We start from the raw sequence: 6,817 nt of genomic DNA, 5'->3' as shown, positions 1-6,817 counted from the left end.
AGATCGACGTCGACTATACAGTTGAAATCAAAGTAGTCCAGGCCAGCCTGGCTCAAGAGGACTACGAAGTCCAAAAAGGCAATCGAATCGCACAGTTGATCATCTAAAAAATCAACAAAGAGGATCTGCACGAAGTAGATCAACTGGAAGAAACTACAAGAGAAGACAAGAGATTTGGAAGCACGGACCAAAAATAGCACGATACAAGAAAAAGAATCGAAATCAAAGAGATCACAGCACAAGCCTTCGGACAGTACTATCGAAGAGGAGATACAACAGGAATTCTCAAATAGAAATACGAAGTCGAAAAAGCGGTCCTCGTGAAAATCAACATCAGCATGGAACTAGTAATCCAAGACAAGAAATACCAAAGCAAAAAGTGATGGAAAGAATTGATTCCAAAAGAATATCATAAGTTCACGAATCTATTCCAAGAAGAAGAAGCTACAGGGCTACCACCCTGAAGATCAGGAATTGACCATGAAATTTAGCGGGATAAAGACAAGAAAACAGGAAAAATAAAAGAGATCCCTTATAAGAAGTTATACCTACTAGGAGAAGCAGAGCTCGAAGAACTCAGGAAGTACATCGAGCAAAACCTAAAGTGAGGATGGATCAGAGACTCCTTCGCATCAGGAAGATCTCCAATACGATTCGTCAAAAAGAAAGATGGAAATATGAGACTCTGTGTAGACTACAGAGCCCTCAATTCAGTTACAAAGAAAAATCGATATCCACTAATCTTAATTGGAGAGGCACTGGATAGACTACGGTCAGCAAAATACTTCACCAAGCTCGACATCAAGAATGCATACTACAATATATGTATCAAGGCAGGAGATGAATGGAAGACTACATTCGCCTCAAAATACGGAATGTTCGAATACTTGGTTATGCCTTTCGGACTAACTAATTCACCGGCTTCATTCCAAAGATAGATTAACAAGACACTCAATAAATACCTCGACATATACTGCATCATATACTTGGACGACATACTCATCTGCTCGGAAAATATGCAACAACACTAGAAGGATATTAGCAATATCATGGCCATAATACAAGGATCAGGAATGAAGATCAAATACACAAAATGAGAATTCTATAAAGAAGAAATGGAATATCTTAGATTTATCATCAATCGAAGCAGGGTTATGGTCAACCCAGTCAAAACGGCAGCAATATGGGATTGGGCCAAACGAAACAACAAAACAGATGTTCAATGCTTTATGAGATTCTGCAACTATTATCGAAGGTTTAGAGAGGGATTTAGCAAGCTTGCAAAACCACTCTATAACCTAACAAAGAAGGATAAGAAATGGGAATGGGGAGAAACAGGACAGAAAGCATATGATGCAATACGAACGCATCTAACATTGGCACCCATATTGGTTTATTTTGACCCAATCTGAAGGACAATAATCAAAACAGACGTCTTAAACTATGTGTGCTCAGGCATACTATCGCAACAATACGAACATGGAAAATGGAGGCCAGTGTCTTACCCATCCCAGACAATGACCCCCGCAGAGTGCAACTACGACATTGTGAACAAAGATCTATTAGCGATAGTTCAAGCATTAAAGGAATGGAGGAGATATGTTCTGAACAACAACCATCCAGTTCGAGTTCTAACTGACTATAAGAATCTGGTCCCGTTCATGACTATGAAAGAACTGAACGACCGCCAGATAAGGTGGATGGAACACCTCAGCAAATACAACTTCAAAAGCGAATACCGACCAGGCAAAGAGAGCAGAAAGCCAGATGCTCTCACAAGGATTGCAAGCGACAAACCACAACAAAAGAAGACGAAAGAATCAAATAAAAAACATGAACACTATTACCAAAAACCTACTTCGAGGTAATGGAGGTTATCCAATTCTCATCAACAGAGAAAAGAGAAATTGAGATGGCAAATGAAAGGGACAAAACAATTCAGGTAATAAGAGAAGCGTGGAAGGAAGGAAAAATGGAGATGAAAGGAATTACTCTAGGTTTATGCCAATGGGAGGATGGAAACATGTGGTACGACAGAAAACAATGGATTCCGGAAAAAGAAGAGATAAGGACAGACATCATACAACAACACCATGATATCCGAAGGACAGGACATGGAGGAATGGCTAAAATCACGGAATTCATCATGAGGTCATTCTATTGGCCAGGACTGCATGAAGATGTCAAACGATATGTCAAAAACTGTGACATATACCAAAGGACAAAAATGGCTAAACACTCACTATATGGATTACTAAAATCGAACGAAGTTCCCGAATGACTATGGGAAACAATTACAATGGATTTCATCACAGACCTACCGGCATTGGAAAATTGTGATAGCATCCTGGTCGTGGTAGATTGTCTGACCAAAATGAGTCATTTCATTCCGGTTAGAAAAGATATCGACACAAGGGATTTTATACAAACATTCTTCTGAGAGGTCTTCCGACTTCTCAGCCTCCTAAAGAATATCATAACCGACCGAGGAACACTATTCATATCAGGACAATGGAAGAAAGTAACTGGAAAAATGGTGATACAAAACAGGCTGAGTACAGCATTTTACCCCCAAACGGACGGACAAACGGAACGTGTAAACACGATACTCAAACAATATTTACAGGCCTATATCAATTACCAACAAGATGATTGGTACAAACTGCTATCAATGGCTGAATTCCCATACAACAATGGAAAGCAAGAAATGATCAGGACGACACCCTTCTTCACGAATTATGGACAACATCCACAAAGTCAGATCACATATCATATGATTAATGGTATAATACCAGACAAAACAGATATGGGAAAACTACACGAGGCATTACAATACGAAATGAGTCAAGCACAACAATGGCAAAAAGAACAATATGATAAGCACCGAAGACCAGATCCGAACATACAACCGGGAGATATGGTATGGCTAATACCACGCAATATCCATATGACATGACCATCAAAGAAATTGGACTACAAGAAAATCAGACCATTCAGGATAGTGGAAAGGGTGGGCAGCTGAGCTCATAAACTCGTCCTTTTACTCTCGATGCGAATACACAATACATTTCACATCTCACTCCTCGTATTACACAATACCAACAAGTTTCCCTGACAAACAATTATTCCTCCTTCTCCAATTGAACTCGACGGAGAACCAGAATACGAGCTCGACGAAATAGTCGATTCTTGCTTCTTCCACGGTCACCTCTAATACCGAGCCATGTGGACGGGATATTAGCCCGAACACGATGAAACTTGGTACTTCGTATAAAACTTTGAACATGCACAAAATGCTCTCTCAACATTCCACCCGCGATACCCAGGCAAGCCCAGTCCAGGTAACGATCATATTCCACCAAGGCAAAGGTGAGGGAAATCCTCCTATGCCATTAAAACTTCACAAGGGCTAGAGCGATAGCTCCCGCTCAACCACACTGACCAGCCCAGAATTATACTCATTCATAGGGCTAACTGAGAAAGAACTCAGGAAAAGGGAAAAACAAGCACAGCATAACACCATGTCATGGACGGTATGCTATGACAATTGATGTCCCACAAACTACGGAGACAAGGAAGGCTCGAGATGGTTCCTGAGAGAATACCAAAAGTTCGGTCCACTCCTGGACCAAGCCCTAAAGCACTGGAAACACTGCTTCCACAACAAGTGCAAAATGTACAGGATATAGAAAATCTCTGCGAGATACTATCTGCAGAAGGATGGGACAAAGAAAGGGTTAGAAGGAAAAGATGCCATGGTATGGCAGAGAGCTATGGCCTCATGAATAAGGCCCAGGGAGGGGAGAACCCAAAACTGATCGACGGAAAGGGAACTGGATAGCAGGAGCCTATATAGGCAAATCCAAGGACTATAGGAACAATATGGGCAGGCCGAAGCCACAATTTCGGCAAACAACAAAACGATCACGGAGCTACAACAGCTGAACGATGTTCCAAGACACACGATCGAGATGGCGAACCTCACCTTGGAAATGGTGAGGGTAAGATGGAGGGATGCGGAAGACAAGTGCAATATGCTTCAGAGGTCCAGACACTCAGCAGGATGTGAACTATTGAAGCTTGGGAAAGAGCCTGATAGGACTCAGGCTTAGGGGGAGAGGAGTTAATGTCACAAATGTGGTTTGGCGAGGAAAAGGTTTTCACATAATACATGGTTATGAGTCACCGATATGTTATTGTTTCACACATATAACTCATTCAAGTCATATGATATGTTATGTGTGGGATTTGTGATACTTTCGCACATGGCTTAAATATGAGTCATGGGATGTGCACCTGATAAGTATGCCTTGCAAGTATTCCTTACAGGTATGCCTTGCGCATATGATTTATGTTTCGCACATGACCTCATTATGAGGTCATGGGTTTCACACATATGACTCAGTCGAGTCATAAGACTTGGTTATTGTATTATGATTAGTTTATAAGTTTTTGCATATGACCTCGCTATGAGGTCATGGGTTTTGAGCATATGACCACTTTGGTCACAAGACTAGTTTGTTATGATTTGTTTTTGCACATGTGAGCACTTCGGGTCACATGACTATGGGCGGAAAGAATACTATATAAGGAGGCCGATATGGCCGAGGAGGATAGGTTCTTCAAACTTTATTCTAAGAACTTTTCCTCGTCCTTGCCATCGCTGCACCCAGAGTGTTTCTTTCGCACCTATGATGGGCCTTGGTGCCTTAGATTCTGGGGGAGATATCTGAGTTCGCTCAGTAGTTCCAGGGGTTCTTGGTAATGAGGTCTGTTAGGCGTTCTGTGGCAGATTACTTGTTTGCTTCTCATTTCGTTGCTTGCTGGTTATCTCATGAGACTTGCACTTCGAGCTACTCATCACAGTCGCTTACAAGCCCTTTTCCGTAAAATGCCTTTGGCTTCCTGTCTATTGTCTACTCACAGGTTTCGCCTTCGATTGGAGGGATTCAACTTTGTATTTGGGGGGATCACTGTGTCATTCTTTTGGCCAGCTCATGTTTCTTGTAGGGTTTTAACGGAGTCCTTAGTTCTCACGATACAAAGCTTCCTTCGGTTAGACTGACGACCTTCCCAAGTTCAACTCATCGTACCGGCCACATCATTCCTCGGGTGGCAGGGCTGTACCCGTCCTGCCCCTCCTTGTTACATTACATTTCAATGGTCGGAATCCTACCATGTTGTTTATCACCATTCCCTTGGAAGTTTGTTCTTGCAGCATTTACGCTGGTTCAGTCAGGCGTCTCCTCCTTGCCTTGGGGGGGATAGCTTTGACCCTGAAAACTCTTACCCCTGGTGTGGGTATTGTTGCTGCCTGGGGTGGTGTGGGATGATTGGCTGCTAGACACTCGCATTGTCTGTGAGTTTGGGTGGTTCGGTTACGAATGGTAGTTGGCAGCTTCACCCATTGCAAGTGGGGCCTACCTTCTGTTTGTCTGCTCCTGTTCGTGCACCCTCTCCCTTCACGACACGTCGGTTGTGGGTGCCTCTTACTCATTGTTCGGTATGTGCCTGTTGCTGGACCTGTGGGGCTGGCTTTGGCTGGCTCTGCTTACTCTTTCCTGGCTCAGTTGGACTTCGGTTTGGCTGGGTTGAATGGTGTGGCTGGTGCCAGTAGCTTCAGGTGTTGGTACTACCTCCTTTGTGGCTCCCAGCTGTGGCTGGTAGGTCCTCATCAGCTATACGATGTTGGGGGTTGGAGCTCTGTTAGCGCAGCCAAAACCAGTGGCTGCCTTGTGGGGCTAGGTGTAGGCTGTCCTGTAGCTATCGGATGGTTGATCTGTCTGAGAGGCTGGGGGGCTGGATGGACTTTGTGGCGTCTGGTGTGTGGGGCTTGGGGAGGCTGATTGGAGGGGGAGAGGTACCGGTGAGTACCGGTTGGGCCTGTGTCAGGTTGGGTGAGGTCTAATTAAGTGTTTCCAGTTCGACTTAGGCTGTTGGGTAAAGCTGCTGAGTGCTGCAAAGCTCCCCAAGGGACCAGCTGACTGATGGCCACCTGTGCAAATAGTGGGTTGCGACCACCTGGTTGGACTTGTTTGGGTCTTGTGCGTTGGACTTTGCGGTGTTTGTTTGATTTCTTTGGTTTGGCTATGGGTCTGGCAGGAGAAGGCATGGTAAAATGGGTCGGAAATAGGTCCCACTGACCGTCTTGGTCTGTTACTACCTCTATGTATTTCCTATGTTTATGATGTTTTGTTTGGGGAATAGGCAGTGAGTACAGGTCCTCCTCACCAGTATGTTTTTTGGAGGTCACTGGCAAAGTGAGTTCATAGGGTCGACAGCCTGGCATGCAGGTACAAGAGGTGGACATGTTGGTTGCCTCCTCCCTGCCATTGTGCCGCCTGTAGGTTTAATTTGTGTGTTTATTGGTTTTCTATTGTGGAGGAGGTTTTGCGGGATGGTTTTCAGACCGAGTGGTAGTGATTTATATTTGTTGGATGAGGAACCTGGTCAGGTTGGTCTCTTGCTCTGCTTCGGCTACACTTAATACTGGTTGGCTTCATACCAGAGGGGCTACAGACTTGGACCGGAGTGGGTGATGGGTTGTTTGATGGTCTTGTAATTAGTTCTCGTGTGGGCATGACTCGGGGATGGCAGGTGTGGGGCTGTAGACCTAGTTAGCTTAGGATTAGTAGTATACTGGTTAGTGGTATCCCTGTGCCAGTGGGGGCTCATCATATGCGAGTGTTGGCGGTACCAGTTTAAATAAAATTAGATTGAATTCTAAGTACTTTTCCTACTTATTACTTTAACAAATATAAAACACTTTTACATTCTTTATCTTTATTGCAACGTTATCATTACACCGAGGAGAGCT

Source organism: Tuber melanosporum (genome assembly GCF_000151645.1).
Source record: "Tuber melanosporum whole genome shotgun sequence assembly, scaffold_9, strain Mel28".
Lineage (NCBI taxonomy): Eukaryota > Fungi > Ascomycota > Pezizomycetes > Pezizales > Tuberaceae > Tuber > Tuber melanosporum.
This window is presented reverse-complemented; position numbering follows the sequence as displayed.